Raw genomic sequence first — 9,552 nt, 5'->3', positions numbered from 1 at the left:
AAAGAATCCATGATAGAGATTAAAGCAAAGAATCAATTCCTTCAAGTGCTTGTGCGAGACATTCAATTTTGGGATATGTCTCAGTGCACCGAATTCCATTCCTTCAATGATAACTTTCTTTTGTTCACTTAATTCGGCGAACACCCTAGCTATTGATCTTGTTGAGCATCTCAAATCGTGAGTTTTCTGCAAGGATTTGAAATATTATGTTATGATATATTTATAATACAAAACTAGAGTTGATTTAATGTGTACATGCTTACATTATAATGCGACTTCTCTTTTTTTGAGATGATCATCGTTTTTATTTTTGTTGTAAGGAATAAAAAAATTTGTCAATACTTAACAGCAGCATCAAGTGAACCTCAGTTAATTGACAAATGAACCGAATTTGATTCAGATTTGACCAAAAACTAACTAAACAACCCCACATGAACAAGTTCAGCAAATTCAAGTGAAATCAAACCAAATAAACGTAAATTAAACTAAGAAATGAACTTAAATTTCTTAAGGAATAGAAAATTTGGTCAATACTTAACAGTAGCATCAAGTGAACCTCACTCAATTTACAAATGAATCGAATTTGGTTTAGATTTGAAAAAAAACTAACTAAACAACCCCACATGAACAAGTTTAGCAGATTCAAGTGAAACCAAACCAACTTAACGTAAATTAAGCTAAGAAACGAACCTGAATTTCTTAAGGCATAACAAATTTGGTCAATACTTAACAGTAGTATCAAGTGAACCTCAGTTAATTCACAAATGAACCGAATTTGGTTCAGATTTGAATAAAAAGTCATAAATATTCAATCAGCAAGAAAAACACATTCAATTCATTTCTGCATACAAATGAACTCAATTAAACTAATTAAGAAATGAACTAAATTATTTATCGGAACCAATAAACTAACAACATAGTTTCATTCGATGCCCTAATTACGGAGAAAAACAAGAAAAAATGGAATAAGAGAAACTCAATCTACTAAATGAATGAACTCGATCCACTAAACCTTAAATCGAATTAGCAGAAATGCGAGATTTGTGAGAAATTAACTAAACATAATAACAAATAGTTTTCTCAGTATCTTGCGGAATCTTTGTTCTTGTTTTTGTGTGTGTTTTTGTTGATGAATTCAAACGCACCATCAGATTCTAAAATAGTTTCGGCAGAAAATTTGAAAGATTTTTGAGAAAAATTTAAAATTTTTTGTTGCAGTTTTGAATTTGAGGAATGAATAGTTTTTTATATTAGCGCGCGATGAGAAATGGTAACGTTTGGGGTTTTCGGCGCGTATAACCACTCTCTTTAATGAGAGTGGGTTAAAGAAAGTAGATTTTTTTGGTGTTTGATTTGCTTGGTTAAACTTAAATGCAAAAAGCTTGGATGTGTAGTCTAACTGATTTTTTAATGTGAAATGAGTTGAAGAGCTATCAATCTTAGGTAATCCGTACCTCTATAGGTCGGCGACTGCTTATTTTGTCTCAGCGAAATAGTTAAGTACTAAGCTAACAAACTCTGCTCTAACAAACTAATTCCCTTTCCATACCCACTAATAATTCAATAAGCGTATATGATATATAGAATGGTCATTAACTCAAAAATTGAGTATTATATATTAGACGAAAAATGACGAAAAAAAATTAGCTACACATAAATATCATTCTTTACTTGTTTAGTGATATTTGACAGGTAATTATCTAAAATAAATGTAAAAGTCTTTTTTGTAGATACCATACTTGGTCCGAGTTTTTGAAAGACCAAAGCATAACTCTCTAAAAAAGAAAGGACGCAACAACTATTCTTTCTAAAAAGACTAATTATATCGCGGATGTCGTTCCACACAAAAATATTAAGCATTGCATTACAAGCCGACCTACCCACCCACAAATATGGATTCTTATATTTTTACTATACGAGTTAAACCTATATTTTGAGTTCTGATGCAGTTTCAAAGAGCCTAACAAATCTATTATTTGTGCCAAGTCTTATCTGCGTGTATTAGTGCTTTAACTTACTCTTTGATTAATCAACTTGAGTTGGTCGAGTAGTCAGCTCACTCGTTCACTTAAACAAATATTGGGGGTTTGAATCTCGTCTTTTGCATGTAGCAACTCATTGATTAACCAATGTGAGATTATCCTGTGATAATTTCTAGTCGTGTAAGGTTTTATGGGCCGATCCAAATGGACGTAAAATTTTAAATGGGTGGCTCACATTGTGTTGGGCGGGGCCTTGGCCTTTCAATCTATTTTCAAAACACTAGTTTTGTAAATTTTAAGATAGAACAGCTTGACCTAAAAAAAAAAAGATAGAGCAGAAATTTCAGTCCAGAAAAAGGAAGAGAAAATAAAAAGAATATATAACGTTGTTTATTTTCTCCTGCTTGAAGAAAAGGTTGTAGTTAACTAGTTATATTATATCACTAGATATTGAAAAATATTAGGTGATTTTCTATTTCTATTTTATATTTAAATTAATATTAGTCAATTTTTTACCTTTTTTTTCTGCTTAAAATATTGACTCCTTAATATTTTCCATGAATATTTAGGTCTTATAGCGAAAGTATGTTAAATAGTATATTTCTTTCTTTATAATACTAGTTAACTTCAAATATATTAGTTATACTAGTAATAATGTTAAAATTAAATTTGAATAACATATTAGTTATCTTATATTTAACATTTTTATTAAGTGTTGTAGCTGGTAAACCTGACACACAGAATTACAGCAATTACTTACACTCAAGTAGTGAAGGAGTTGGCATAAGAATAATGGAGAATGTTAAATATATACTAATTCAAATAAAGGATTTTGATCATCATCATACAGATATATATTATCCCTAATGGAAAATAAAAATAAAAAATAAATAAATCAACTATAATACGCATAGACTAAAATTCAACATAAAATAATCATTTATATAAAATATATATTAAAAATATGTAAAATAACACAAAAATTTGTCGATAAGATGTTAATTGAGTATAGCTATACATATTTGTCTTGTCTGAAATGAAGTCAAAGCTAGGTTATAGGATGAAGGTGCGTGTATGTGGGAGGGGGACAGAGACAGGAGTTGCACCATGCATGAATTATTAAATGCGGATCTTGAAATCTATTATTGTTGGCTACCATGAATGATATCGGATTAGTGAGCCCACTATGATCAGCTCTGTCTATATAGATTTGGTGAAAACCTGTTTGCCTTCACGTGATCGATGAGGCGATGAAAGGCTCTAATATGATAGTGTAAGTGATCATTAGCGCTTGCAATTTAAAATCTGTGAGAACACCATCATGATATTCTTTGTTTGTTGAATTATCTATATTATTCTATAAACATTTATTCTAACATTAAGCATCAAGGGGTATAGTTGACCAAAAAAAAAAAACATGAATTGAAGTAGCATATATATGAGGAATAATAGAACACCAGTACATTAAAATTTATTTTTTTCTCGGTAATTATTAGTTATTAATATTTAAAAATACAAACTAAAAATATTTTATTGGATTATTAGATTACTAAAAAACTTGAATTAATAGTTAAAAATTATTGCCAAAAATAATAAATTCTGACTGTCCTTGATCATTTTTTTTAAAAACTCTTGAGTGCCAGTAAATTTTAGTATATTTTGTTATTATTTGACTAATACAAATATTAAATTATTTTTAATAAATAAATTTTACTAATTTATATGTGTAAATTCTGAAAAATATAGGTACAAATAGTAATTTTTTTATAGATTATTTAGGATTTTTAAGTGATTTTATTTGGATAATTTTATTGTACGAAACTTATACTTTATAAATACAAATGACAATTTTCTTCTTCTATAGATGGATATGTCATCTTTTTTTATTTTTGTAGATAGAAATAGTTATTTATTCAAAATATTATGTAATAACAAAAATACTATATACATATAAAAAATTTAATTATTAATTTAATCATGATATATTATGTATAAATATATATAGTTTAATTTAATTATATAAGTATCAGGTAAGCTTTTAATTATATATATATATATATATATATATATGGTGAAAATTCAGGTGAAAGTTGATATTTAATAGCCGTTAGATGAAAATTTACTCAAATTAGTCAAATCATCTAATGGCGTATCAACTTCACGTGAAGTCGACTTCACCTAAATTTCCACTAATATATACAGAGAGAGAGAAATATTATTAGTTTATTACCATGGCAGCCAGAGGTGATCCATACAGAAGAATGAATGTTGAAGGCTGCACCCTTCCCACGGCATTAATACGAGTGACACCTTCCAATGCTAATTGAGTTACAGCTACAACTGCACCCAACATTACCACATACCAGAATCGCAGTCTTCACCTGATGTATGCATGTCACCATTTAAATATTTCAGCTTCAAATTAGAATCAATCAGATAAATATACAGTTAGCTAGTATATTAATTAGTACGTGTACCCTTCTGCGTTTGGGAGCATATATGAGAGGAACATGAGAACTGAGATCATGTTACCTACACACGCCCACACAAATGACTAGTTATTATGTATATATACCACCAATTTGTTGGTAAAACAACATATTATTATATGTTTAGAACAGTGCGTGGTTTAATTACCTATGATCCCAACAAAGGAACTCAGTTCTGCACTTCTGCCATCTTACTTTGCGGCCCAAGAAACCACAAATCTTATATATATGTAGCTGGTTCTTTTATATTGCGATGAAAGAGGGAGGGCGGATTCTTTAATTTGACACAAATTGAAACTCCAAATCTAATTTATATGTAGGGATGCCAAGCGGAAAAGCCTGCTCCGCTTTGTTCTTTCCCACCAAAAGTCCGTCTTTTGGCAGGCTAGCTTATCTCGTCTCGCTTAGTGAGGTGGTCCTAAAATCTTACTCCATTTCATTTAACTGTGGGTTGGCAAGTTAAACTCGCCAAATCTCTTTTTTTTTTATTATTAACTATTAAATAATATATATAATTTCACAATCATTTTAATAAATTTATAATTTCTAAATGTATAAAAAAAATTATAATTTTTATATTCACAAACATTAAAATTTTTGTAATTATAAATATCTAATAAACATAATTATAAACCAAATTTTCATCCAAAATATAATTGAGATAAGCCTCAATGTAGTCCCTGAAGTTGCACTCGAGTCCCATAGTAGTCCCTGAACTTAAAAGTTACTCATATTCATCCCTGAAGTTGCACTCTGGGACTCAAACTTGTCCTTCCGGCAATTTCTGCCTACCTGGCGCTACTGGAAAACTGAGTTGGCAGGCTTCATGACACGTGGGCATTACAACGGCTAGCTGATGTGGCAAAGTAAACTGTTTGGAATCAATTTGGTCCTTCAAATCAAGTTAAAACCCTAATCCCCAATTTTGAAGCCCATAGCGCTCTGTCTTCTATTCTCTTTGGTTCTATGTTTTTGTCTTCCCCATCTTTGAAGCCCGACTGTTATGGCAAGCGCGAGCAATACAGCTGGGAGCTCGAACAACCCACGATCGTTTGGAAGCATCATGAGGAGAATGAATAGAAACAGAGAATCGCGTTTGCCAGAATGGTGTGGCTGCGGGTCGAGACCAGTGCTGTGGTGGTCAGGGACAGATTCTAATCCAGGGAGGGAGACCATTCTTGGGTTGCCCAAATTACAATGTAAGTATTATTGTTGTTGATTGCTGTATTTATGGATATAAAATATGCTGACTGAATTTTCTTGGCTGTGCAGACTGTGGGTAAGAAATGGTGTGGATTGTTTTTGTGGGTTGATAAAGTTTTGGAAGAAGATGTCATAGCATGTGATGATAGAACAAGGCATTCAGTTGCCAATGAAGAATGGAAGATGAAGATTGCTTGAAAATTTGGTAGATTAGAGGCTGAAATTAGGATTCTAAAAATGGGAGAATTTTGATGTTTGTGTTCATGCTGCTGATTGTAGTTGGTGTTCTTGTATTAAAGTTGGATAGACAACAAGGTCAACTGTATCTAGCCAAAAACAAATGACATGCATGTTATATGCATATGTTGTTCATGTACTTGTTCCTGTCCTTTTGTTTAAAAGAAATACAAATTAAAGTGTTTGATTATATGCATACTTTTGTTCTTGCACTTCTGTTCAATGAAATGGAAATGGACAGGATCTGAATTACTCTTAATTCTGTAACACAGGACAACATATAACCAAAAAGCTGACAAAACTCAATTAAAAAAAGTCATAATTCATATTGGTAATGTTTCATCCAAAAAAGGTATTATAGAGCCAAAACACCAAGTATATCAAAGTTGTTAACATTTTGACCTCATAAGTTTCAGATACTAAAATCCCCAACAATAAGACAACGTTTAAGAAAGCATACATGATAAAAGATTTCAGCAAAATAGATATACAAAGACACCATGTGTCCCCTGTCCCTAAACATAATCATCCTAATCTTCATTTTTTGTGCCTGGGTGCCTTGAATCCATGGGTGGACACAAACTTCATGAAGTTTGCAAGTCTTGTAGCATTCTCCTATGTTGCACCTTGCATAGGGTTAGGTGGGGAATTTCTTGCTGGTTGACTACTTCCTGGTGGATTGCTACTCCCTGAAGCTGTCTTTTCATCATGCTTGGAGAACTTTCTTTTTAGAGGGACCACATCATGAACTTCGACAACCATGTTGGTTGGCCAGCCATGAACTTTGAACTTCTCATAGTCTGGGTCACCAGACCACATCGGGACCCAATTTTTTTATTCCTTCACTTTTATAAAAATCTGTCAGATACTTGTTTTCGAGCACCAAAATAGTCCCTACACTTTTATGAGTGACATCAAACTAGTTCCTAAACTTATGTAAGTGACATCAGACTAGTCTCTAAATAGCACTGTTACATACAAAATTACAAACAGGACATTATGCAGCATGTATAACCACCATCAGCCCAGGAATAATTCATCATATATAAACAGTAGCCTATTGAAGGTATTGAAAACAGTGTATCTGTGAAACAATGACTCCATTAGTTATTTCAAGAAAGCAGGTATTGAAGGCGATTGATGTGAGTTCGAAGTGCCCCCATTGTAAGGGGCATTTGACCTATACTGAACATCGGTACAAACTACCAGCAGTGGGCAGCTATTTACAAACTTATCTTCTGATCTCTTTGATGCAATTGGATTCGGAACCATTTGCATAAAAGAAACACGACCATCATGTCTGGAAACCACGTCACGTACATTGTTTGTCATCAACGTGCCAAACCTAGAAGCCAGAACGATAGCCTAGAAGAAGTACCTGCTGCAAGATTCCACCCTTGCTCTCCAACTTGTCAAATCCCGCCAAGATTACCTATGTGAATTTAGAATTGAAATTAAACATCACTGCTAGTAATAGATTGGAAATGTGAAAGGATAGAATAATCAAGTATTGTCTACTAATAAGAAAGGAATAAACATTATTGATGTCACATCAAGAAATCAAATCCAGCTATGCTGAGAAAGTTTTACATCAATAATATTATTTTGATGTAATTAAGGATAACAGTTCTCTAAACACTCACTTGAATCTTGATGGATCAAACCATTAAAATTTACATTCCCTTTCCAACAACCAATCCACTAGTCCAAACGAAATTTATCAAACAGCTTGACTATTCCAATAGCTAAGTTAACTTGATTGACAATTGCAAAACTTACTTTATAATTAAAGTTAACACAAAAATATCTGAATGTAATTTTATTGTACCATATGTATGCAAGACATCAACGACATATTACATTCAGTTTAACTAAACCAACACAATATAAAGAAAAAGAGTTAGGTAAATCAGTCAAATTCAGAATTCATTATCATGACACATTAAGTTCGTTTAAGAAGATTAATATGGATATCCCGAATGAGGTACAAAAAATTGGTGAGTTACTAGAAATTTCAAATCTTAAAAGATCTTTAGTTCTAGTGTGATCGTGCAAGGTCAAAGTTCAACAAAAATAGGCAAGCTGTACAGCCACAAAGGATACCTTAAAATTAAGATAAATGTGTATCCAAATTGCAAAAATCCGTTGCACTACTCTCTTAAATAGTCCCTGCATCAACATGTTCAAAATTCTATCCTACAAAGTATCATTGCAGAATAAACACAACGAATAAACAAGGCACATGCTCACCCATAACTTCATAAAATAGCAACAGCAAAACTTCATCAGCAAGTGCATAGTGAGCCTAATTTCCACAGAATAAAATCTTCACCCTGGACAGGCCCAAAATGAAGAGTTGCAGTTGCACACAACATACTACAAACTCTCTTTAAAAATATGCACCATAACTCCTTATTCAAGCACAAAATAGTACTAAAAAGCAAAATTACTAATTAAAAGGAACTGAAATGCCAACAGAGTAAAGCAACTACATTCAAATATGCAATTGGGTTTCTAAGTTCTAACCAAATATCCATCCTTTTATATCCATAAATACAACAATCAACAACAATAATACTTACATTGTAGTTTGGGTAACCCAAGAACGGTCTCTCTGGATTAGAATCCGTCCCTGACCACCGCAGCACTGGTCTCGACCCGCAGCCACACCATTCTGGCAAACGCAATTCTCTGTTTCTATTCATTCTCCTCATGATGCTTCCAAACGATCGTGGGTTGTTCGAGCTCCCAGCTGCATTGCTCGCGCTTGCCATAACAGTCGAGCTTCAAAGATGGGGAAGACAAGAACATAGAACCAAAGAGAAGAGAAGACAGAGCGCTGTGGGATTCAAAATTGGGGATTAGGGTTTTAACTTGATTTGAGGGACCAAATTGATTCCGAACAGTTTACTCTGCCACATCAGCTAGCCATTGTAATGCCCACGTGTCACGAAGCCTGCCAACTCAGCTTTTCGGTAGCGCCAGGTGGGCAGAAATTGCCGGAAAAACAAGTTTGAGTCCCGGAGTGCAACTTCAAGGATGAATATGGGTAACTTTTAAGTTCAGGGACTACTATGGAGCTCGAGTGCAACTTCAGGGACTACATTGAGGCTTATCTCAAACATAATTATAAATTTGTCTCTAAAACAAAATAAATATAATCCAAAAACATAATTATAAACATTGTTGTCAAACTCTCGAGTTAACTCGTAAACTCGTACGAGTTTACGAGTTTAGGTAGTGAAATCGAGTTAACTGGGACACAAACTCGTTTTTTAGTAGACTCGGGTAAACTCGGTGGAATTGTGTAAACTCGGTCAAAATCACGAGTTTGAGAGCGAGTTTGCTTTGGGTGTCAATTTTGGCAAAAAATGACGTGACTTCGGCCCAAAAAAAAAGAATAACGCTATATGTTATATTAATCCAGTAACACGTAACCCTAAATGACTAAATCCCTAATCACTATTCTCTCAGCTTTCTCCCTCTTTGTCATTTTTTCACTCTTCAATTTTCACCGCCGTTCGCCGTCGATTACTTGCGTCCCCGAACAGTCGTACGTCGCTCTCTACTCTCTCCTCTCAGTGCTCTGCTTCTCTTTACCATCGCTGGGTTTTGATTTGATGCACGAGGAGCCTCTGTCA

The sequence above is a fragment of the Arachis stenosperma genome, chromosome 1 (assembly GCF_014773155.1).
Source record: "Arachis stenosperma cultivar V10309 chromosome 1, arast.V10309.gnm1.PFL2, whole genome shotgun sequence".
In the NCBI taxonomy this organism is placed as follows: Eukaryota; Viridiplantae; Streptophyta; class Magnoliopsida; order Fabales; family Fabaceae; genus Arachis; species Arachis stenosperma.
Note: the sequence above shows the minus strand (reverse complement) of the source record.